At 35.8% G+C, this 25,677-nt stretch overlaps 1 non-coding gene across 1 annotated transcript; it reads left to right on the top strand.

Moving 5' to 3' along the window:
- The first annotated feature begins 25,003 nt into the window (after positions 1-25,003).
- On the top strand, positions 25,004-25,109 carry LOC128042645 (small nucleolar RNA R71). Its single transcript, XR_008198160.1, has one exon. It is a non-coding gene; the product is annotated as a small nucleolar RNA R71 (small nucleolar RNA).
- The last annotated feature ends 568 nt before the right edge of the window (positions 25,110-25,677 follow it).

The following is a 25,677-nucleotide window of genomic DNA, read 5'->3' as shown; positions in this document are numbered from 1 at the left end:
AAATATGACATAATATTTTTTTTAAATAAAAAGATGCTTTTGAAAATCCAAACCTGGCCAGAAAAAAGAAAATTAAATAAATTATTTTTATTTCTTTTGCACATATTCAGCTAAATAAGGGTTATATGCCATTTTCTTTAATTAGGTTGTTCTTAACATTAATTAGGGAAATAAGACGAATTTAGGAGAGAAATAGAAAGCGCGTCCAGCTGGGCACGCTTTCTGCAAAGATGGCAGTAAAACGTGCCTAGCTGGACGCCCTTTCCCTCAACGGTAAACTGCAATGACTTTTTGACTATTGCGCCAAATGGTAAAAAAATTTAAAACCTAATAATAATTCTTTTTAACCTATAAATACCCCCCAAATTTCATTCAACTCTCTCAACTCTTTCAATCTTTTTATTCAAAATTTATTTATATTTTCATTTTAAAATATTATTTTTTAATTATATCGTATTTTGTTTGTTTGGATCAATTTCTGGAGAATGGACGCCTCTCTAACCCGCTTCAACTACAACCATATTTTCGCTGCCAAATTAGTAATGGTAATTCGTTATTTTTAAATTTTCGTTATTTTTAATTATGTTAAATGTTATTTGATAAATCTAAATATTTTTTTATGTTATAAATAGGCGGACGGTCATGTGTTGGAGGTGTTCATACATAATATGAGGGAACCTTCAATCCTTGAAATTCGTGGGTACTTGCAAGAGACTAGATTCTTGCATGCGTCACGCATACAAGGGGGCTGCAAACTCAATCCCATATTAATCAACATGTTGGTGGAAAGATAGTGGCCCAAAACACATTTTCCACCTTCTATGCGGTGAGTGTACAATCACACTCAAGGGCGTAGCGTTACAGCTTAGTCTATCAGTGGATGGACCAGTCATAATGGGATCAGCGCTGGTTCGGGGGAAAGTGGACCTCTGCATGACAATTTTGGGGAAGGTCCCGAATAGGTTCAAAGGTGGTGGGATATTGATCAACCGGTTGGAGAAAATTTTCGATAAGCTTCCGACAACGTAATAGAAGAGGTCATACAACAAGACACCCAAGCATTCATCATGAGGTTAATCGGGGCATTTTAATGCCCGATAAATCTAGAAATTTGGTGCACGTAAGGTGGCTTCTACATTTAATGGACTTTAGTGAATGCGCGAAACTAAGTTGGGGATCACCGTGTTGTCGACGTTATACCGGAGCTTTGTCGGTCAACGAAACACGATAAGTGGAATCCATACACGCCCTAGAGTGGCCAACCCATACACGTTCCGTTGGTGATGAGGTAAACATCATTTATCAATAAATACGTAGTTTGTGCAATAAATGTTTTTATTTATTATATGTTTCGCCTAATATATCGCTTGTACAAGTGGAACCATGGGCGGAGTTACGTGGGACTGCTTGACAAGTTGGAAGACGTTAAGCTAATGTTAGATCAATGCTTAAAAACCGAGGTTAATTTCCTATCTTTTTCAAACCTATATTAATTATGCAATGATTCGTTAAACAAATCTCTACGTAATGATATTTACAATTTATGTTTTTCAATTTGAATGGATGTCGTATGTCGACCCCGAGATCATATCTTACATCCCGCTTGAAGTGTTGGAAAACTGGGAGATGTGGGACGCGAAGGTGCCATTGATAGTGTACATGATGATGAAAATGCACAAATTAGACCGGGTTCTACGGTAGTTTAGGTATAGACAATTAATTCCACAGGCACTGTGAGACATGAACGAATTGCATAAGGTGGGGACATATGGGGGAAGAACGACGAGGACTAGGTGGAGAAGCACAAAGAGCACATCCAAGCTTAGTATCGTAGGATAGAATCCATACTTGCCCGCGCACCATTTTTCTCGATGAACACGACGACAGCTGATGATTACTTGACATGGTTCAGAGCCGTCAAGAAGCTGTATTTGCTACAACCAGAGGTACGGAGTAGGCAAATATGACCGAAGAGGCAACATCAACCACCACAGCATCGTAGGGAGGGACGCTGTCGCACGACAAGTTCATCATCACCCGACAAAAATTTGCCACCTGTGGCAACGCAATATCCGGGTCAGTTCACTCAACTTATTTCTGTTCAATTCACTAACCCCGTGTTAACACCGGCACCCTTACGGCGTAGCGGAAAAATAAAACATTCGGCGATCCTAACCATGGATCCATGTGTGGGGAACGAATCGGGTGAAATAATTATGTTAAATGTTATTTGATAAATCTAAATATTTTTTATGTTATAAATAGGCGGACGGTCATGTGTTGGAGGTGTTCATACATAATATGAGGAACCTTCAATCCTTGAAATTGTGGGTACTTGCAAGAGACTAGATTCTTGCATGCGTCACGCATACAAGGGGGCTGCAAACTCAATCCCATATTAATCAACATGTTGGTGGAAAGATAGTGGCCCAAAACACATTTTCCACCTTCTATGCGGTGAGTGTACAATCACACTCAAGGGCGAAGCGTTCTGACTTAGTCTATCAGTGGATGGACCAGTCATAATGGGATCAGCGCTGGTTCGGGGGAAAGTGGACCTCTGCATGACAATTTTGGGGAAGGTCCCGAATAGGTTCAAAGGTGGTCGGATATTGATCAACTGGTTGGAGAAAATTTTCGATAAGCTTCCCGACAACGTAATAGAAGAGGTCATACAACAGTACACCCAAGCATTCATCATGAGGTTAATCAGGGGCATTTTAATGCCCGATAAATCTAGAAATTTGGTGCACGTAAGGTGGCTTCTACATTTAATGGACTTTAGTGAATGCGCGAAACTAAGTTGGGGATCAGCTGTGTTGTCGACGTTATACCGGGAGCTTTGTCGGTCAACGAAACCTGATAAGTGGAATCCATACACGTCCTAGAGTGGCCAACCCATACACGTTCCCGTTGGTGATGAGGTAAACATCATTTATCAATAAATACGTAGTTTGTGCAGTAAATGTTTTTATTTATTATATGTTTCGCCTAATATATCGCTTGTACAAGTGGAACCATGGGCGGAGTTACGTGGGACTGCTTGACAAGTTGGAAGACGTTAAGCTAATGTTAGATCAATGCTTAAAAACCGAGGTTAATTTCCTATCTTTTCAAACCTATATTAATTATGCAATGATTCGTTAAACAAATCTCTACGTAATGATATTTACAATTTATGTTTTCAATTTGAATGGATGTCGTATGTCGAACCGAGATCATATCTTACATCCCGCTTGAAGTGTTGGAAAACGGGAGATGTGGGACGCGAAGGTGCCATTGATAGTGTACATGATGATGAAAATGCACAAATTAGACCGGGTTCTACGGTAGTTTAGGTATAGACAATTAATTCCACAGTGCCTGTGTGAGACATGAACGAATTGCATAAGGTGGGGACATATGGGGAAGAACGACGAGGACTAGGTGGAGAAGCACAAAGAGCACATCCAAGCTTAGTATCGTAGGATAGAATCCATACTTGCCCGCGCACCATTTTTCTCGATGAACACGACGACAGCTGATGATTACTTGACATGGTTCAGAGCCGTCAAGAAGCTGTATTTGCTACAACCAGAGGTACGGAGTAGGCAAATATGACCGAAGAGGCAACATCAACCACCACAGCATCGTAGGAGGGGACGCTGTCGCACGACAAGTTCATCATCAGCTCCGACAAAAAATTTGCCACCTGTGGCAACGCAATATCCGGGTCAGTTCACTCAACTTATTTCTGTTCAATTCACTAACCCCGTGTTAACACCGGCACCCTTACGGCGTAGCGGAAAAATAAAACATTCGGCGATCCTAACCATGGATCCATGTGTGGGGAACGAATCGGGGTGAAATAAAGGTTTCTAAATTATCGAATCTGTATTCTGAGTAGACAGCAACGCCTCAGCAACAAGTAATCTAGTCTACTATTGAACTAAGCCGCAATCTATCATGACTCCGGCCTCTACGTAATCCACCCAGTTGACAATGAACGGAAGGAATCCCCAAAACTATTTTGGAAAAGACTTTGCTTTGACGGCTGCTAGACCCCAAGCAAAGAAAAATGAGATTTTTATATCTATTTTTAGGGTTTCTAGAAATTAAATAAATATAACAATGTTTTAAACTGAAAATTATAATTACATTAATTATAATAAAGATTTTGGTAAACTATAGATTTATTTGAATTTATATACTAACCAAATTCATGTTCTCATTATGCGTACAACAACCTTGTACATAATGTGTTCGATATTTGATTACCCAATTAAATTAATTCTATAATTAATTTAATTCAAGTGACAACCAAACACAATACCAACTATTTTTTATTCCGTTCATTTCAACTATAGGGTGTGACCCTGTAGGATCTTGTAACGTTAGCAGTAATACTAGAACGATTCCAATGTTACAAACAATGAGTGGCACCTAGCAATGCATCATTGCTACCTAAGTCACAAGAAATCATGATTCGACATAACCTTTTTATGATTAACCTTTCATACAATAATCCTTAAGTCCTTTATCTCTGGATTGGACATAAGTCATGGAACACTTGCATAGTGCATTCCATGTTTCTTGATATCTTAAGTAGACTATGATATACAAATAAGTATGACATCTCATATCAGCTTATTTGAGCATGGCCATGCCTTTCTAGTCTTACTCAATCAAGTGGCCTAAGATATTACTCCCATTATGTAGGAGGGACTTATTCTATATCGATCAACCATATCCCTCTACATAGATCGTGGTATATCCAACATCAGCCTTTATAGAACAACCAGTTACGGTGTACGTTTGACTGTATCAAAATATACAACTCACGATGTTGGGATTATGATGATCTCAAGTCTGAGGATCATATACATATTAATCACTATGAGTAATGTTGTGACAATTACATAATAATCCAAGAAACATACTCATAACGGGTCAGTCCAATATGTTGTTCTCTAACACACATATTCATGCATCGATTTTGACATTCCATATCAATGACAACTCTTTATCATCAATCAACTACATGTTAGTCTTAATGCATTATTGTTGTCCTATCCAACAATAATACTTGACTAAGGACCTTTTAAGAATAATCATATTATTCTCAGGACATTATTATAAAACAGTTTATTTATACACACAGAAAAGAAACTGAAATAATAATGGTAATGCCTTATATTAATAAACATGATAAATCAAGTATGTTATTACAACCATCTCATGATTGATCTTTGGGTATACTCTAACCTTTTTCACAAGCACCACCGCACTACGGACCACCGCCGCAAGTGGTCGGTTCTTTTATTCCTACAGGTTCATATTTTGGGGCATCAACATCTCCCGTATACTAACCCCATGCCGATGTTGATGTCGAACCCCATATCAAGACAGATGCCGACATATGCACTGCCACCAATGACGATACCAATGCAAACGGCCATGCATTAGTCGATGCCGATGTCGATGCCCGGGTTGATGTCGATGTACTCGAGATTTAGGGTACCTTATGGCTATACGCCTATAGTGACCCAAACACTGTGCGCATCATTGTTTTACTAGGGTGGCTCATCATTGTACCCACCGGATGTGGGAGTGGTGGATACACGATAGCAGGCAAGGAGGACACAGTAATCGACCACGAAGGAAGATGATGGTGCTGCCGATCTTGAAAAAAAAGTTGCCTAGGGGGCCATGCTAGGTACATATTCAAGCGATGATGAATTCTATCAATAGGCAACGACTAGGAGGAAGTCTACAGACTCGAACCTCCAGATACACCTCTGGAGACACCTCTGGTTGCAGTTCCGGTTGGACAATCGGTTCCACGCAGAAATCCTCCACGGAACTTTCGTCCACCGCTTTGCGACACACATTCTCTCCGATGATAGGATTGAGTGCATGTTTTATTATAAATATTGTGATTTAAATAAAATTGTCATAAATGAAAAACAATTAATTATTACAAAAAAAATCCTCTTAGGTTTTGTACATTATTAATTTTTATAATTAGTATAAAGTCTCTATTTGAACAATACCTTTGTCTTTTTATGAGTTATGCATAAGTTAACAATAAATAAGAAATTGAACCAAAGGGAATATGCGAAGCACACTAATGAATATGAAATTTGGTAGAAAGTAATGTTATTGACGCTGGGGCCCCAATGTACAAAGAACATGTTGTCTTCATATGCCCTGGGTTTCTAAAATACCAGCATAATTTCTATTGATTGTGTCTCTCCTAAATATTCATATCGTTTCTTATCCGGGAGGAATTCAGGTGACCTTTTGGGATGCACTGCAGGTCCTTGTTTGGCACCAACTCGAATGGCGCGCTTGACATAAGCGGCCACATACTCTCATCTGAGACGGGTGGGAATTCAAGACTCCATACACTGTGAATGCATTTTAGTCGATAGACGTCGTTATGCAAAGCGCGGACTCGATCCATATGTTCTCATATGCGGAAATTGCATGTACTTATGGGAACCAAAGTGCTTAGAATCTCCTAAAATCATAGGTTTCTTCCGTTAAGTTCACATGATAGGATGCACCCGACATTTCTTGGTTGGGCCCAGCATGCTCCATGACTCAAACATCGAGGTTCCGACGCGAGTGGCACACTACATACATGGTGTTCACTCTCGCTATACTTCTTTGAATCTCTTTCATCACGTCATCGCAGAATCTACCGCCGCCTACTATCTGTCCAGCATACGTCGACTACCTCTTAGGAAACAAGGCAGTCAGTCAAAAGTATGTCTCTTTGACAACCAATGTTACCGGAAAATGATGCGTCCCCTTCAGTACGGAATTGATGCACTCGACCAAGTTTGATGTCATGTGCCCATTTCATAGACCCCTGTTGTACAACTGTGTCTACTGTTCAAACAGTATATTCGATATATACGTTGCACCGTAGGCATTAATTGTGCTCAAGTTGTTCAACATTTCATGGAATCGATGTTGGACAAGCTTGTAACCGGTTAAGAAATAGCTACCAGTTAGTGCAATGAAACTACCCGGTATGAATAATCGATGTGTAGTGAATACATAGTTCGAACTATAAACCTATGTCAATAACTAGATCTTACTTAGTTGTCGAAGGATATTTTTAGTGGTAGTTGGATCCCATATTTTGTATGCAGTACTGATGATTAGTGTAATCCCAGAGGGATTTGTGACGATCAATTACCGAGAGTATTCCAGGTCCCCTATCCAAGATGACACATATGTCGGGATACGAGCAAATGCGGTGACGCAACTGACTCAGGTAGAAATCCCAAACATCTACCATTTCTCCGAGAGTTATTGCAAACGCTATATGCAGAATCTTCCAATTACCATCCTGAGCAATGACAAGCAATAGACGTTGTTGATACCTTTTGTACAGCCAGGTGTCGTCAATTTGGACCATAGGCTTGCAGTGCTAAAATACTTCTCTGCATTGCTCAAAGGTCCAAAAGAATCAGTGGAATACTCTTTTCCCAGGGATTAATTGATCACAAAAGTACCTTGGGTGCGTTTCAAGATCGGTTACGGAACATGGTATGTACTGATTCAGTACCTGACACCATTGTTGTAGATAGTTATACAAACCCTCCCACCCGTGATGCAACTTCTCCATAGCCTTCTGTTTTACAACCCACACTTTGTAGTACATTGTAGTGTACTGGTACTGGCTACGTATGTCCGTAATCAGCACCGGTATTTCAATTCGGGGACTAGCCTTCACCATCAATAGAATAATGTCAGCAATCATGTTCGAGTCTATCCTCGGATGGTCTTGACTTACACCCGTCACAACACAGGTATGAGGATAAGGATATTTCTTTATCTCTCACATCATGGTTTTCTTCTGGTAAGACAACATGATTTTCCACTTATACCTCTTATCCTTCATTGCGCACTTTCCTCCAAACTTCTCGGAATGGGGATTCGTGACGCTGTAGTTCACGTCGTTCTTGATGTTGTACCACTTCATGCAATAAGGAAAACTTCTTTCTTGGGGTATTCCATTCCAACTTCCAGTACTTGTACATCACGATATGTGGTTGCATGACCAGGTATTCTGTGCGGAGGCCGTGAAAACTCTAAACCACCCTCTATCGATAGGCCGATATTCGTGATGTAGGGCAGAGGTCCATATGCCCTAAATCGCACATTTGGATCCAGAGCATTGTCCAAGGTGTCATCGTCAGACTTGCAAGGTTTTGGCTCTATTGTAATCGGGTTCGGTTCAGAAAATAGTGTCACTTCTGAACCATCTGGACTGCACTGCCGGATTGGCTCAGGTTCTAACTTCTCCCCTTGTTTGCATATGTAGCCCTTTCTTCTTCACTTGCATCCCCTTCTTCGTCTGCTGGAACAATGGAAATGTGCAAGTGTACAGAATCACAACAAGTAATAAAGTGACAAGTAAATGTCGAGTTATCATAGCCATAGGGGCTATGTAAGAAAATTATTTATGAAATGAAATTCAAACACTTTGGTGATTAAAAATATTTTGTTTTTGAAGAAGTGATTAAAAAATAAAATTTAACTAAGTAAAATAAAATAAAAATAAAAGTTTTAATACACGATTTCAAAAGGAGGTTTTAATCAAGATGACATAATTGTGTTAGATCAATTACATTTATTAACTTAATATTACTAAAACAATGTTCATGTGCAACACCCCTTACCCGAGACCGTTGTCGGAGTCTAGCACGAGGCGTTATCTGACTTCACTTACTAGCTCGAAGAATAAAAACTTGCTTTTAAAATTAATTCGCTCACGTTCATTCAATATATCCTTAAAACATGCAACAAAAATGGTTCAAGTCCAAACCGGGAACATTAAAAATTTTTCGAATACTTAAACAAATCAAAATAAATTATTTCACTATTCACAATAAAACTGTCCACCTGCAAAACAGTCACTAATTTAATTATAACTCGAGTTACGAAACTTGAAATTTAAATCCGTAAATTTTACCTGAAACTAGACTCACATAACTTCTTATCATAAAATGTTCAGAATTTTTGGTTAGCCAAATAGTACAGTTTATTCGTTAAAGTCTCCCCTATTTCGCTGCTCGATAGTTCTGACCCCTCTTCACTAAAAATCAATTATCTCATTATAAAGAATTCAGATAATATTTTTGTTTATTTATTTTAAAAATAGACTCAATAAGAAATCTAGAAATATAAATTATGACTCATAATTATTTCTGTACAATTTTAAGGATTTTCTAAATTCAAAATAGGGACTTCAAAACCATTCGAATACTGTCTTACTAAAATTCAAATATCTCATAATATATAATTCATTTGTCTACATTGTTTCTTTCATGTGAAAATAGACTCGATAAGATTTAATTATATATCTCATTCACTTTTTAATTCCATTTATACTATCCTTGGTGATTTTTCAAAATCACGTCAATGCTCTTGTCCAAAAACTATTCCATTGCAAATTTTTACTCGTTATAATTTCTTTGTATTAACTATCATTTGGGCAAACATAAACATGTTCTTAAATAGTCATTTCAATAGCTAATCATTAGCCATATCATAAGGACACACACAAAATGACTAAGTCCCTATACATGCCATAACTTAAAAATTTCGATTCGCAAAATACCGGGATGATTTGTTGATAGTGTGAAATGATCTCCGACGTCCTTACGATCCCTGAATTGGCTTGGCGATACTATAAAAAATGAAGGAAAATAAAGAAAGTAAGCGTAAAGCTTAGTAAGTTTACAAGAAAATAAATAACAACATTTATCATAAATAATTATACTCATAAATCATCATCAAGTATCATGGTCTTTGCTTCTTCTTTACTTACTCTCTTACTTGTTTACTTACTTGCTTACTTAAATAAATCTTGATTATAACTTACTCCTCTCTTGCTAAAATTTCTTTCTCAACTGATAACTGAGATATTCTTAACTCTTATAACTCACCTGAATCTATTTATTATACTTTTACCTAAACTTTCATGTAACATAGTTTATTTACTAGCCAAAGCCATGCCCCAGACATTGTCTTACATTGGATGTTTCCTGTACTGCCAATGACATATCCCATATATGGTCTTACATGGGAGTTCTCATATCGGTGCCCATGCCATGTCCCAGACATGGTCTTACGGGAGACCTCTCATCTCGGTGCCAACACCATGTCCCAGACATGGTCTTACGTGGGACCTCTCATAACCTCAATAATGCCAATGTCATGTCCCATACATGGTCTTACATGGGATCTCATCCCTTTAATGTCATGACATTTGTATCCGACACATTTCTAATGTTTCAACGGGACTTTTTAACACTGATTCTCTGTCATCTCATACTTGAGTCAACATTAAATAATCTCATGAAATAAGTACATGATTGCTGGAAAATAACAACACTAATAATAATGATTGAAATATTGCATTTATTTACCCGTAAACTTACCTCGGTACAAAATACGATCAAATCTAGCAACTTAGTCCTCAACCTTTTTCTTTCCCCGGTCTAACTCTGGATTTCATTCCTCATGATCTATAATAGCAAATTTAGCTTATTTAATACTCACATTCATCAAAATAGTCCTTGACTCGAACTTTGGCAAAATTACGATTTCCCCTAAGCTTTTGCATATTTACACTTTTGCCCCAAAGCTCAGAAATTAAACTTCATCCCTTATTCTTGTGTTTTATGATATGCTGAACATCTTTCCCTTCTATGGAAACATCAAATTCCCACTCTAACATTTACTTATGAACATTAGGTATTTTTACCGATTATGTCGTTTTACTCGTTTTCACTTAAAATGGCCTAGCAAAAGTTGTTTAACATAATTTCAAGCTTCATATTATACAATAAAACATCAAAATAAACACATTTCACCTATGGGTATTTTTCCAAATATGAACCCTAACATGAATTAGGTAGAATAAGCTAAATTGAGCTACGAGGACTCTAAAAACGTAAAAGAAACATTAAAAACGGGGTTGGGATGCACTTACTATGAGCTTGAGAAAGTGAAGAAACCCTAGCTATGGTTTCCCCTTGTAAAATTCAGCCATAGCTTGAAGATGAGCACATTTTGCCATCTTTTTCCCTTTTTAATTCTTTTTATTACCAAATGACTAAAATGCCCTTCATTAAAACTTTAGTTATTTTTATCTATGCATGCCCATTTTTGTCCATGAAAATATAATGGTATAATTCCATTTAAGGACCTCCAATATAGAATTTCATAATAATTAGACACCTCTAGCTTATAGAACTCAAGTTTTGCACTTTTTACAATTTAGTCCTTTTGACTAAATTGAGTGCCCAAACGTCGAAATTTTTGAACAAAATTTTCACAAAATCATTCCGTGAAATTGTAGACCATAAAAATATAATAAAAATAAATTTTTTCTCGTCATATTTGTGGTCCCGAAACTACTGTTCCGACTAGGCCCTATTTTGGGATGTTACATCATGTTTTTACGAACAAATTTACAGCAACTTGGTAATTTGTGAACTATAGCACATACAGACTAACTAATTTAGTATAACACATACAGACTTACTAATTTAACTAATCTCTTGAACATATTACTATGCCAATTCAAACAATTAATCAATTTAAATAAGCAAGTAAAAGATTAAGTGAAGTAACAATATATACCTACATTGAAACAGTTTAATCACAATAATCTTGCAAGTTATGTAAGGCTAATATACCGTTTACTACCGTCGCTAATTTAACCCTCGTTACCTTATAAGAGTAAAATTGCACTTGAGTAAGTATCATGTCAATTAATTACAATTTCAATACGATTAATAATTAATTCATTAGTTACCTTACAATTATAATTCAAGTATAACATAATCATGGTTTTACTTAATCAAACAATTTACCAAGACCTATAACAATATAAACCCAATTTTAATAACTTAAGTAGACGAAATGCAGTCAGCCTAACACGAATTAAATTTAACCCATGTTAATTAAATTTAAAATAATAACATAACAAATATTCATAGACATGTTCATAACAACAACAATAAAAGTTAAAGGATAGGAAACTAGAATCAAATCTAGTGTTTCCCCGAAGCCTGACTATTTTGCTTTGCTTCTCCTTCTCCGCTCGTTCCTGTTGAACCGAGGCTTCTAAAAGCACTTTAATGCTGCTACCAAATGTGGTTGAAGGGCTCTTTTCTAATAGGGAAATCGGCAAGGAAGGGATAAGAAAGAAATTGCCAAAGATGTGATTAAATGAATGGTTGAAGGGGGTATTTATAGGTGGTATTGGTTGCTAAAAATAGCAAAAAATCAGCAGCCATATGCCCCCCTTGGCCAGCCACACATGTGGCAGGCTTGAATGTTTCAAACTTGCTAAATTTAGCTTGGGATGAATCTTTAAAAGCACAAAAGGTGGAGGGGTTTGAATGCAATTTTAAGGAAAATTCAAGGGCTTATTTTCAAGTCAAATAATCAGCTAATTTGAGCTGATTGGGTCAGCATGTTGGACGGTTTTAGGCAGCCCATTTGCTCGGTTTGATCAGTTTTTTGGTTTAGCACAATTGGGCCTCCGTTCATAATATAATTAATAATAATTTTTAATCAAAAATAAATTGGATATAATTAAAAATACCTATATTATGAATTAATATTCATAATTTGGACCGTCTTAGGCTGAAAAATTAATTCGCCTCGATGCTTCAAAAATTGCTTCACGGTTTTGTGCTTCTAGCAGTGTTTGCTGAGCCAATTTCCACCCTTTGTGCGAATTTGTCGAAAATAAATCAAAATTTATTATAATTTATTATAAAATTAATTAAAATTAAATATGTTCATAATTTAAGTACAATTTAATTATTTTATAATTATATTATGTTTTTCGACAAGAATTACTACGAAATTGCATGAATTTGAGTTAAAAAGGGCATGAAAAAGTCTATATATTTTCGTGTTTCCACACCCCCAAACTTAATTCATTTCTCATCCCGAGTAATGCACAAATTGAAAATAATTTCTTGGAAACACCTTTGAAAAATTCCTTTAGAAAACATTCTTTAAAAAATTATGAATTTAGTATACTTATGCCCAAGAACAAGAAATTTGAGATTTATGCTACTTAAGTATACATATCGTTCAAATTAATCTCAATTATTATTATGATAGCAAAAATAGACTAAACGCTTTCTTAATAAAGACATATTAAATCCCTACCAATTTGATTTTATTCCCTTATTTAAGATTAAGTTGCAATCGTCAAGTTTAATTTATGCATTCATATGTTGAACATAGCAATTTCTCTCCACTAATGTAGGTAGCACAGAAACTTGAATCAATAGGTTTTTAAAATAGGTTGTAACGTGGCTAGGCTAAGGGTAGGTAAAAGATAGATAAATTTAGGCTAAAATACCCTAGACTCATCTTGCATCGGATCTTCGAAATAATTACCTTCAATACACCAACTCATTTTGCTTTTACATGATCTTCTGTACATCTATTTTTTCTGAGTACATATGCTCTTTTTTTTTTTTGAGCATTTGATACTTCTTTTCAACTCCCCCAAACTTATTTTCAAAGAATATTCTGAATAGTACTGAGTCTAGTGTTTGGGACAATTTAAAGTTAATTAAGAGAAAAGTGATGGCTAAAAATTGCAAATGTTCAAATAGAATTAGGCCATATAGTCTCAAAGTTGGGTTTCAAGGGATAAAAATTCATCAAGATTGGCTTGAAAGGCTCAAACGATCCAAACAAAAATTTGCCTAAATCATTTTCAACATTCCATACTTCTTAGAATTTTGCCTCAAGAAATTACTAAGTCAATTCTAGACACTTAAACTTTCATGCATGCCTAGCTTTCCTAAGGGACTAAAATTATTAAGAGTATATTTATGTCATAATTCAGCTAACATAAAAATTACTAAAATAATAGAACTTTACTCCTATTGAAGTTTAGCATACTTAACAAAATTTTAAATTCTTGAATAAAATATAACCTAACCATAATTAAAAGAAATTTTTATTTTAAGAGGAAATAATTTTAATTTTTCGATCCCCCCTACTTAAGATGAACAATGTCCCCATTGTTAGAAGTGAATAGATACTATACACTAGGTAGGACTCTAGAAAAGAGGAGGTAAGTCAATTTGACTGCATAAGTAACAAGCTCTCTCTAGATCCAATTTTAGTCATTTATATATCTATTGCCACACTTCTTATTTTAAAACTTGTTCATTTTTATTTATGATTTCCACCTCTTGTTTTATTATGCGAAAAATAAAAATCCTAATAGAATCTAATCTTAAAACATTAAATAACCTAGGAAAGAAAATAAAATAAAATAAAGATCCCTCTTTTTTATTTATTTGCAGATCCCTCAGAATTCGACTCATCTTTTTCTCCATCGTGTTCTTTTTTTTTGCATGAATTGCTTTGTTCCTTCTTCAATATTGGACTCCATGGTTCAAATATAAAATCTGGAAGCTCAGGCACAAAAATAAATGGGTTATTGAATATTTTCGTAAGAGCGCTTCTCATTGGTCATCCCGAATTTCTGAATATCTCCAGTAAGCCTATTGCTGCCACTGCATATATTGTATTATGTCCATCAACTTTGACAGCTCATCTCGAAGATCTAGGCGAGGCGATTGAGTTCTGAATGTTGAGGTTGTCATGTCAGGTTGGAACGACCGAAATGTGCAAGTGTACACAATCGCAACAAGTAATAAAGTGACAAGTAAATGTCGAGTTATTGTACCCACAGGGACTGTGAAAAGAATTATTTATGAATGCTATTTAAAACACTTTGGTGAAGAAATATACTTTGTTTGAAGAGGGTGATTAAAAACTAAGATTTTAAACTAAGTAAACTAAATAAATAAATCTCAAATGCACGATTTCAAAATACGATTTTAATCAAGATGACATAATTGTGTTAGATTAATTACATTTCTTAACTTAGAATTATTAAACTCGTGTTTATATTTTTACGAATAAGTTCACGGCAACTCGGTAATTTGCTAACTTATGAACATACTCTCCTACCAAAATCCATTTATCTCTTGACTATATCCCTATGTCAATTCAACCGATTAAACAAATCTTAATAGGCAAATATGTTATTGCACATACATACTTATTAAATCGAAATAATCTCTTGTACATATCCCTATGTCAATTCAAACAATTAACTCGATTTAATAAGCACATAAAAGACTATGGGAGGTAACAAAGTATCCATACCTTGAAACAGTTTAATCACAGTAATCTTGCAAGTTCTGCAAGGCAAATGTATCGCCAGATATCGTTGCTAATCTAACCTCAGCTACCTTAGATGATTAAACATGTACTTATTAAGTACTGTGTCCATTAATTACAATTTCAATCCGTTTAAATAATTAATTCATTAGTTACCTAACAATTGTAATGCAAGAATAACTTAGTCATGATTTTACTTAATCAAGCATCTTACCGAGGCCTATAACAACATAACACGAATTAAATTCAAGTTAAATTGATTAAATTAACCATTCCAACAACGTAAATATCCATAGATATGTTAAGCATAACAACAATAGAAATTAAAGAGATAGGGAACAAGAATCAAATCCGATGTTTTTTTGTGGCTTGACTAGTGTCTCCGTTCTTCCTTCTCCGTTGTCCTCGTCGACCAAGGATTCTATGAACACTTAATTGCTTCTACAAATAGCTGATGAATGCCCCTTTCCCAAGAGGAGAAATCGACAAAAGAGCAAGGGAATTTTGGAATGGAAAAAAGAGAGAAAGTGGAGAGAAGAGAGGGAAGATGTGAATGCTTGAGGTGTGTTTCTAAAATGACTAGCCTAAGGGAGTTTTTATAGCTAAGGAGGGCTGCTAAAAATAGCTAAAATTATCTGCCAAAGAGCCCTCCCTTGGCCGGCCACACATGTGGCAAGGTTGATAGTTTCAACTTTACTAATTTAGGCTTAGGGAAAATCTATGAAGCCACAAATTGTGGAGGGGTTTGAATGCAACTTGAACAAGTCTTCAAGGGCCTCTTTGAAACTTTAATAATCAACTAATAAGCTGATTTGGGTCAGCTCTTGGGACGGTTTTTGGGCTGTCCATTTCTTGGTCGGTTCGGTTCACTCGGTTTAGTTCAACTAGACCACTTTCTCATAATTAATTAATAATAATTTATTAACCCAAATTAAATTGGATATAAATGAAAATTAATTATATTGTGAATTAATACATATAATTTTGGACCGTCTTAGGCTGAAATTTAGTTCACCTGGATACTTCAAATTACTTCTCGGTTTTGTGCTTCTAGTAGTGTCTGTCGAGCCATTTTTCGCCCTTTGTGAAAATCTATCGAAAATAACCGAAATTCATAAAAATTAATTATAAAATTTACTAAAATTCAACATGTTCATATTTTAAGTGCACTTTAATTATTTTGTAAAAATTAATTAGTTTTTTTGACAAGAATTTTATCGAAACTGTATGATTTTAAGTTAAAAAGGGTATGTAAAAATGTGTAAATTTCCGTGTTTCCACACCCCCAAACTTAATTCATTGCTCATCCCAAGTAATGCACAAGTTAAAAAGAATTACTCAGAAAACACCTTTGAAAAATTATTTCAGAATAAAATTCTTCCCAAAATTATGAATTTAATATACTTATGCTAAAAAACAAGAAATTTTATAGTTATGCTACTTAAGTTTACATATCGTTCAAATTAATCTCAACAACTATTATGATAGCACAATTGGACTAAGTGTTTCCATAACAAGAACATGTTAACCCTTACCAATTTGATTTTATTTCCTTATTCAAGATTAAGCTGCAATAATTAAGTTTAACTTATGCCTTCATATGTTGAACATAGCAATTTCTCTCCACTAATGTAGGTAGCATAGAAAACTTGAATCAATAGGTCTTTAAAAAGGTTGTAATGTAGCTAGGCTAGAGGTAGGTAAAAGATAGATAAATTTAAGCTTTTAAACCCTAGACTCAGCTTCAATCGGACCTTTGGAATAATTTCCCTCAATACATTAACTTACTTTGCTTTCACATACTCCTTTTTTCTTTCAAGTACATGTGCTCTCTCTTTTTTTTTTTTTTGCACATTTTACTGTATGTACTACAATTTTTAGAGCATTTGATACTTCTTTCAACTCCCCCAAACTTATTTACAAAGAATATTCTGAATAGTACTGAGTCTAGTGTTTGGGACAATTTAAAGATAATTAAGAGAGGATTGATAGCTAAATATTGCAAGGGTTCAAATAAAATTAGGCCATATAGTCTTAAAGTTGGGTTTCAAACGATAAAATTCCATAAAGTTTGGCTTGGAAGGCTCAAACGGTCCAAACAAGAGTTTTCTAAATCATTTTCAACATTTCATGCTTCCTAGGATTTCACCTTAAGAAACTACTTCGTCAATTCTAGAGACTTAAACTTTCATGCATGCCTACCTTTCTTAAGGAACTAAAAATTTTATGGTACGATTTGCATGCTTTATTAAAAATACATTTATGTCATTATTCAGCTAACATAACAATTTATTGAAATAATATAACTTTATTTTTACTAAAGTTTAGCATACATAACAAAATTTCAAATTATTGAACAAAATATATCCTAATCATAATTAAAAGAACTATTTATTCTGAGTGAAAATAATTTCAATTTTTCGGTCCCCCTACTTAAAATGAACAATGTTCTCAATGTTTAAAGTGAATAGATACTATACACCAGGTAGGATTCTAGAAAAGAGGAGGTGAGTCAATTTGACTGTTTAAGTACCAAGCTCTTTCTAAATCCAATCCTAGACATGTATATATCTATTGCCACACTTTATACTTTGCGACTTATTCAATTTTATTAAGATTTCCATCTCTTGTTTTATTATGCAAAAATTCCTAATTATCTTTAAATAACCTAAGAACATAAATAAAATAAAGTCGAGATCCCCCTTTATTTATTTACAGATCCTTCTGAATTCGACTCATCTTTTGCTCCATCATTATTGTCTTTGCATGAATCGCTTCGCTTCTTTTTCAATAATGGGCTCCATGGTTCAAATATGTAATCTGGAAACTTAGGCACAAAAATAAATGGGTCATTGTATATTTTCGTAAGAGCACTTCTCATCGAGTCATCCCTTATTTTTGAGTATTTCCAGTAAGCTTGTTGTTGCCACTGCATATGTTGCATTATGTCCATTAACTTTGAAAGCTCATCCCAAATATCTGGGCGAGGTGGTTGAGCTCTGAACATTGAAGCCTCGATATCAGGCTCAACTTTTGGTTCCATTGGTTCCACCTTATCAGGGACTTCAGCTGATTGCACTAGCTCAATCTCTGTGGGATTTTCAGGATCCTCACTTTCTTCAACTCGTTACTGTAGAACAGAGTCTCCAGCTATTCGATAGAGGTCCCAATCTGTAATTGTGCCCTGGCTATAGCCTATCTTCTTTATGTTTATATGAATTTTAGCTTTCAAGCACAGAATTGTTATACTAAAGGGAAAGTAAGCTAGGCCAGAATGTGAACGTCTAACGATACAATTCTGCATTTCCCTCAGGATGGTTTTTCCCACATCAATGGTCTTCCCAGTTAAAATCAAGTATAATAAGACCATTCGCTCTAATGAGATTGTAGTCCCATGTGAGCTAGGCGTAAGGCTGAATCGGATGAAGTAGAACCATACCTTTGCGAGTGGTGTCAAATATTCTCTTCGACAAGAGTGGATTCCTTGCTTTGACACAGTCCACTTAGAACCTTGAACTATAAGTTCCTCGAGAATTTCATGCAAATTTTCGGACTCTATATTGCTCATCAAGGAGGAATATTCGTCGTTTTCAAAATCAGGCAATTCAAAAAACTCATTAATAACGTTTGAAGTTATTGGTACCTTGATTCCGCGAACTAGAACTTTCGTCAACTCGCTTGAGGTTAAATTCGCATAGAATTCGCGCACTAACTCCTCATCCACACTAGGTCTCTTCTCACAAAACAACTCCCAATTGAGAGTTTTAGCAACCTGACGAATACGCGCCATAAAACCAATATAGTTGCTTTCTTTCAATGTGAAACCTTTCTCTAGATGCATCTGTTGATTCTTGAAGATACTCTCGTATCTTACTTTGGCTTCTTCACAGTGGAACTTGTTTTGTGATTCATCAATTTGGGCAGATGCACGAGTTCTCTTGCGAGGCATGATTAACCTGATCATAAGATGGTAACAATTATTTTCTCAAAAATTTAATTAATATACAATATTAATAATTCAATAAATTGAAAAATTAGATAATAAAATTAAAATTTAGAAGAAAAATTGGTCTTACCACCTTTTTTGTAAAAATTAAGAGCTCTTAAGAAAAATAATTTTGAATCAAAAGATGGCAAATTAAAATAGGTTAAGGGGTTTTTGGCTAAGGATGGGTGAAAGGGTGGTGTGCGCTTAGGTATGCAAGGCAGCAACGTGTGGATCGTTGAGCAAGCCTGGTGTGGGCGCACATGGGGTGCTGCTGACCAATCAGTTGGGCGATGCTGTGGCTAGGGAATTGTTAGAAGGTTTCGGCACTTAAGGGTTTTGGTGCTTTTGGAGGGAATGGTGTATGAATTCTTAAAAATTCTAAGTTCTAATTCTACTCAAAGTAAAAAAACAATTAATAATTAATATAATGCATATTAAATTATTATTTTCTATTAATTTCTTAAGATAAAAACTTATCGAATAAAATATGATTAATTAAAACTAATTCTAACTCTAAATAAAGTTGATAATAATTAATATATATCATAATGAATATAATTATATATTAATAATTATCATCTTTTCTTTTTCTTTTCTTTTTTATTGAACTAAAACATTTATTCTAGATACTTTTTGAAAATATTTACAAAAGAGGCATCTAATTTTAATATTTACAAAAGAGCAACCAAATTTTTAAAATAATTCAATTAAGTTCCTAGACTTAATGAAAATTCAAAATTGAGTTGCAACATAAAACTTGGATCAGAATTGACCCTTTTATTTAAAAAAACTAAAAATTTATTTTGTCATTTAGGGAATAATTTCTTGGGAAATTATGTTAAAATCAATTCTCAAGAAAGATTGGAGAGGTCACAAGTGGTCTCGCTTAAGTTCCAATCTCCTAAACAGAATTTATTTAAACATACTAATCCCGAAAATATACCTTAAATCATTATTCAAACAGAAAAACAAGAAAAATTAAGTATCTTATAAAATGAACGAGATTTAATTCCGTTCAATTTTATCTCCCCAGTAATGTTTCAAGCGTTGAGCATTAACCCAAAAGTTACCTCCCTTACCTTGAAGTTCAACAACTCCGTATGGATAGACTTGATGAATCATAAATGGACCGGACCAATGTGATTTTAACTTACCTTGAAAGAACCTTAATCTAGAATTGAATAACAATACTTGCTAACCTGCTTCAAATTCTCGAACTCGAATGTGCTTGTCATGCCATTTCTTGAGTCTCTCCTTAAGTAATTTAGCATTCTAATATGAAGACATTCGGAATTCTTCTAACTTGTTAAGTTGAAGCATCCATTTCTCTTTGGCACTTTTAAGATCCAAGTTAAGTAATTGGAGAGCCCAGTAAGCTTTATGTTCTAACTCCAAGGGTAGATGGTAAGCTTTCCCAAAGACTAACCTATAGGGTGACATCCCTAAAGGTGTCTTGTATGCTATCCTGTAAGCCCATAAAGCATCATCCAGTCTTTTGGACCAATCTCGTCGGTTCGGGCAAACTACCTTCCCAAATATGCCTTTGATCTCCTTGTTTGCCAGTTCAGCTTGCCTATTTGTCTGTGGATAGTAAGCTGTAGCGACCTTGTGTTTCACTCCATGTTTTATCTAATAACCATTTCAACCACTTGTTCACAAATGGGACCCTTCATCACTGATGATGGCTCTTGGGGTTCCAAACCTTATGAACACATGTTTCTACAAAAACTTCATTACAATCTTAGCATCGTTTGTCAGATATCCCTCTGCCTCAACCCACTTAGACACATAATCTACTACTACTAATATGTACTTGTGACCAAAAGACAAAGGGAAAGGACCGAGAAAGTCAATACCCCAAACATCGAATAATTCTACCTCAATGATGTTTGTTCAAGGCATCTCATTTCTGTTGGTGACATTTCCGACCCTTTGACATCGATCACAACTCTTTACATAAGCATATGCATCTTTGAATAGTGTTGGCCAAAAGAATCCGACTTGCAATACCTTGGCTACAGTACGTGTACCTCCGAAGTGTCCCCCACTCGGAGCTAAGTGACAATGGTATAAAATCTTATGTACTTCATCTTCTACCACACATCTCCTGATCATTTGATCTACACACTTTTTAAACAAATATAGTTCTTCCCAGAAGTAGTACTTTACATCGTGAAGAAACTTTTTCTTTTGATGATACGTCTTATCAATCGGCATCAAACCACAATCTAAAAAGTTAGCAATATCAGCAAACCAAGGGGTATTATGGACATGATTTACCTTCAGTATGTGTTCATTTGGAAACGTCTCTCGAAATGGTATAAGAGGAGAGTTCCCTTCTTGCGGCTCCAATCTGGACAAGTGGTTCGCTACTTGGTTTTCCACTCCCTTTCCATCTTGAATTTCTAGATCGAACTCTTGAAGTAGAAGTACCCATCGGATCAGTCTTGGCTTAGCGTCTTTCTTGGCAAGTGAATACTTAATTGCCAAGTGGTTCGTATAAATAGTCACTTTGGTACCTATAAGATAAGATCGAAACTTGTCAAAAGCAAACACAATTGCAAGTAACTCTTTTTCTGTTACTGTGTAATTCAGTTGAGCTCCTGTCAGAGTCTGACCCGCATAGTAGATGGGATGAAAAACTTTGTTCCTTCATTGACCCATGACAGCTCCGATTGCGAAGTCACTTGTGTCACACATCAATTCAAATGGTAAATCCCAGTCTGGTGTGACTATTATGGGTGTCGAGACTAACCGACTCTTCAAATCATTGAAAGCTCTTAAGCACTCCTCATCAAATTTAAACGACGTGTCCTTCTCCAATAATTTGCATAAGGGTTTAGCAACTTTGGAGATGTCCTTAATGAATCTTCGATAGAAACCGGCGTGGCCCAGAAAGCTCTTAACACCCTTTACAAATATTAGAGGTGGGAGTTACTCAATAACATCTACCTTTGCTTTTTCTACCTCGATTCCATGTCTTGTTATCCGATTCCCTAGAACAATACCTTCTTGTACCATGAAATGGCACTTTTCCCAGTTTAAGTACAAGGTTTGTTTCTTCACATCGCCTTAGTACCTTGGCTAGATTGGCTAGGCAATCATCATATGTATCTCTGAATACTAAAAAATAATTCATAAAAGCTTCCAAATATTTCTTAACCATGTTAGTAAAAATAAACATCATACACATCTTTGAAATGTAGCAGGTGCATTACATAAACCAAATGGCATGCGCCTAAATGCAAATGTACCGTATGGGCTGGTGAATATTGTCTTGTGTTGATATTCCGGCGCTACTATAATCTGATTATGCCTCGAGAATCTATCGAGAAATCAATAATAGTCTCGTCCTACAAGTTTATCCAGCATCTGGTCTAAAAACAGCAAAGGAAAGTGATCTTTCCTGGTTGCCTTGTTCAGCTTCCAGTAATTGATGCAAATTCTCCATCTCGTAACTGTTCTAGTCAGTATTACCTCGTTATTCTCATTTTCAATGACCGTGATACCTCTTTTCTTTAGCACACACTGGACCGGACTTACCTATGAACTATCTGAGATAGGGTAAATTATACCCGCATCTAACCACTTGATGATTTCTTTCTTGACTACGTCCTTCATGATACGGTTTAGTCTTCGTTGTCCATCAATCGTCCCTTTTTTTCCATCTTCTAAGATAATCTTGTGCATGCATACATATGGACTAATTTTGGGAATATCAGCTATGGTCCATCTGATAGACTTATTAAATTGTTTCAACACCAGGATGAGTTTCTCTTCTTACTCAGTAGTTAATTCTACTGAAACAATCACAGGCAGACTAGAAGAGTTACCTAAATAAACATATTTCAAATGTGAGGGAAGTACCTTCAGTTCTAATTTAGGTGGCTCCACGATTGACGCTTTTGGTTGGGTATAATCCCTTTTCTCTAACTCCAAAGATTCAAAGCGGGATTGCGGATTAAATCCCCTTAATTTAGCTTCTAACAAAGCTAAGTATTCACCCTCCTCTTCATTATTTGGAGGATCTGATGTCAAAATTTGTTCTAATATGTCTTCAACATAATTGAGTTCCTTCTCCACGATTAAATCCTCTAAATTGGACATTGCAGAACAATCATCAATTGTGTCAGAAAATCGCATGGACTTAAAAACATTAAATGTTACCTGATTATCCTGAACATGCATAGTAAGCTCGCCCTTTTGTACATCAATAAGGGTCCTTCTGGTTGCTAAGAATGGTCTTCCTAAGATGATTGGCGCCTCTTTGTCTGCTTCAAAGTCTAGAATCACAAAGTCAGCAAGAAAGATAAATTTGTCTACACGTACCAATACGTCCTCGATTTTTTCTTCTGAATGTGCTAAGGATTGATCTGCTAATTGAAGTGTAACCCTAGTAGGTCTAACTTCATCTATCCCTAACTTCCTAAATATTGACATTGGCATCAAGTTGATACTCGCACCCAAGTCACATAGTGCCTTACCACAATATGTTACTCCAATATTGAAAGGTATGGTAAAACATCTAGGATCCTTGAATTTTAGGGGTAGTTTGTCTTGAAGATATGCACTGCATTCCTTCGTTAGGGTTACCGTCTCAAATTCTCCAAGCCTTCATTTTTTAGACAGGATATCCTTCATGAATTTGATATAGTTCGGCATCTGTTCAAGTGCTTCAACCAACGGGATGTTGATATGAAGTTGCTTGAGTACATCTAGGAACTTCTTGAATTAAATTTCCTACTTCTGCTTCTGAAGTCTTTGAGGGTAGGGTGGTGGAGGTTTCTTTACTGGAATTGGTTGATTCATTTTCTGTGGCAATTCTGCATCTAACGGAGTTATTAGTTGATCAGAATTAGTTGGTTTAGAAGTTACCTTGTCGAATTTTGTGGATTCAATTTCCAATGAAACTAGAATTTCAACACTCTGTTCAACTTCCTCTGAGTCTTGAGCGTCAGCTGGCTTCTTCTTAACTTTGATGGAATTGGGCTCTAAAGTCTTTCTACTCATCAATGTTAGCATTTTACAATGCTCATTCCCTAGATTCCTCGGACTCTCCGTATCACTAGGTATAACACCTTGTGGTCGGTTTCTGACTTCAGTTGCAAGCTGACCCACTTGATTTTCCAAATTCCTTAGAGAGGCATCATTTTTCGCCATGTATGCCTTCAATAGATTCTCTAGGCTATTAGATGCTTCAGGTTGGGTTGGTTTCTGAGCTTGTTGGGAAAAACTAGGTGGCTGGGCCGATCTAGGTTAGACATAATTGTTACTAGTTCATTCCCCTTGGTTACTCCAGGAAAATTCGGGTGGTTTCACCATGATGGGTTATAGAACTTGGATTGCAGCCCTTGACTTCCTCGATTTTGGTTCTGGTTACCCATGTAATAGACAGATTCTGGGTTCGATGGACATTCTTTGAACAAATGTCCTTCCCCACAATAAACACAGGCTACATTTTTAAATTGATTCCGTGGTTGTACTGCAAAACTATTACACCCATTAGTAGTAAGATTTTTTAACATTAAGGATATTGATGATACTTGAGATGCGAGTGAAGTAAGAGTGTCTATTTCATGTATTCAAATGACTCGTCTTCCTAACACTGCTCGATTGGTTGGCTATTGATAATTTTTGTTGGCAATTCTCTCAATGATTTCATAAGCCTCATTATAAGATTTAGAAAGGAAAGCACCATTAGCAGAAGCGTCCACTACCATCCTTGTGTGAGCATTGAGACCATTATAAAATGTCTCAAGTTGTATGCAATGTGGGATTCCATGATGATGGCACTTTCATAATAATTCTTTGTACCTTTCCATGCCTCATACAATTACTCATCATCCATTTGTTGGAAACCAGTGATCTCATTCCTCAACTTAGCATTCTTGCTAGGTGGGAAATACTTCATAAGGAATTTTTCTGCTAGCTCTTGCCATGTTGAAATTGAGTTTGGTGGTAATGAGTTCAACCAAGCTCGAGCTCTGTCCCTTAGTGAATATGGGAACAACTTCAATCGTAATGCATCTTCGAGTACTCCGGCTAACTTGAAAGAATCGCTCACCTCTATAAACAGTCTTAAGTGTAGGTGAGGATCTTCACTAGGCATTCCACTAAATTGGCCCACTGTCTGAAGCATCTAGAACATGACTAGCTTCAACTCGAACTGTTGTGCCTCAATTTCGAGTCCTCTAATACCCGGATTAAGATCATGAAATACTGGCACGACATACGGTCTCAAAGCTCTATCCCTATCATCAGCAATAAGGATAAGATTTTGAGTAAGGTTTGCTTTGTTTTCTTGATTCAGATTTTTGAAATTCATCGCTTCAGTCCTTCTCTAACTTACTTGCTTGTCTTCTTTGCTGTCAAAAAGTTCGTTCAATCTTAGGGTCTACAAGGAGTAAATCGATGATTCGGTCAATACTCATAAACACCTGAAATAATCA

This window comes from Gossypium raimondii, chromosome 7 (genome assembly GCF_025698545.1).
Source record: "Gossypium raimondii isolate GPD5lz chromosome 7, ASM2569854v1, whole genome shotgun sequence".
NCBI lineage: Eukaryota > Viridiplantae > Streptophyta > Magnoliopsida > Malvales > Malvaceae > Gossypium > Gossypium raimondii.
Note: the sequence above shows the minus strand (reverse complement) of the source record. Positions and strands in the feature narration are given on the sequence as shown.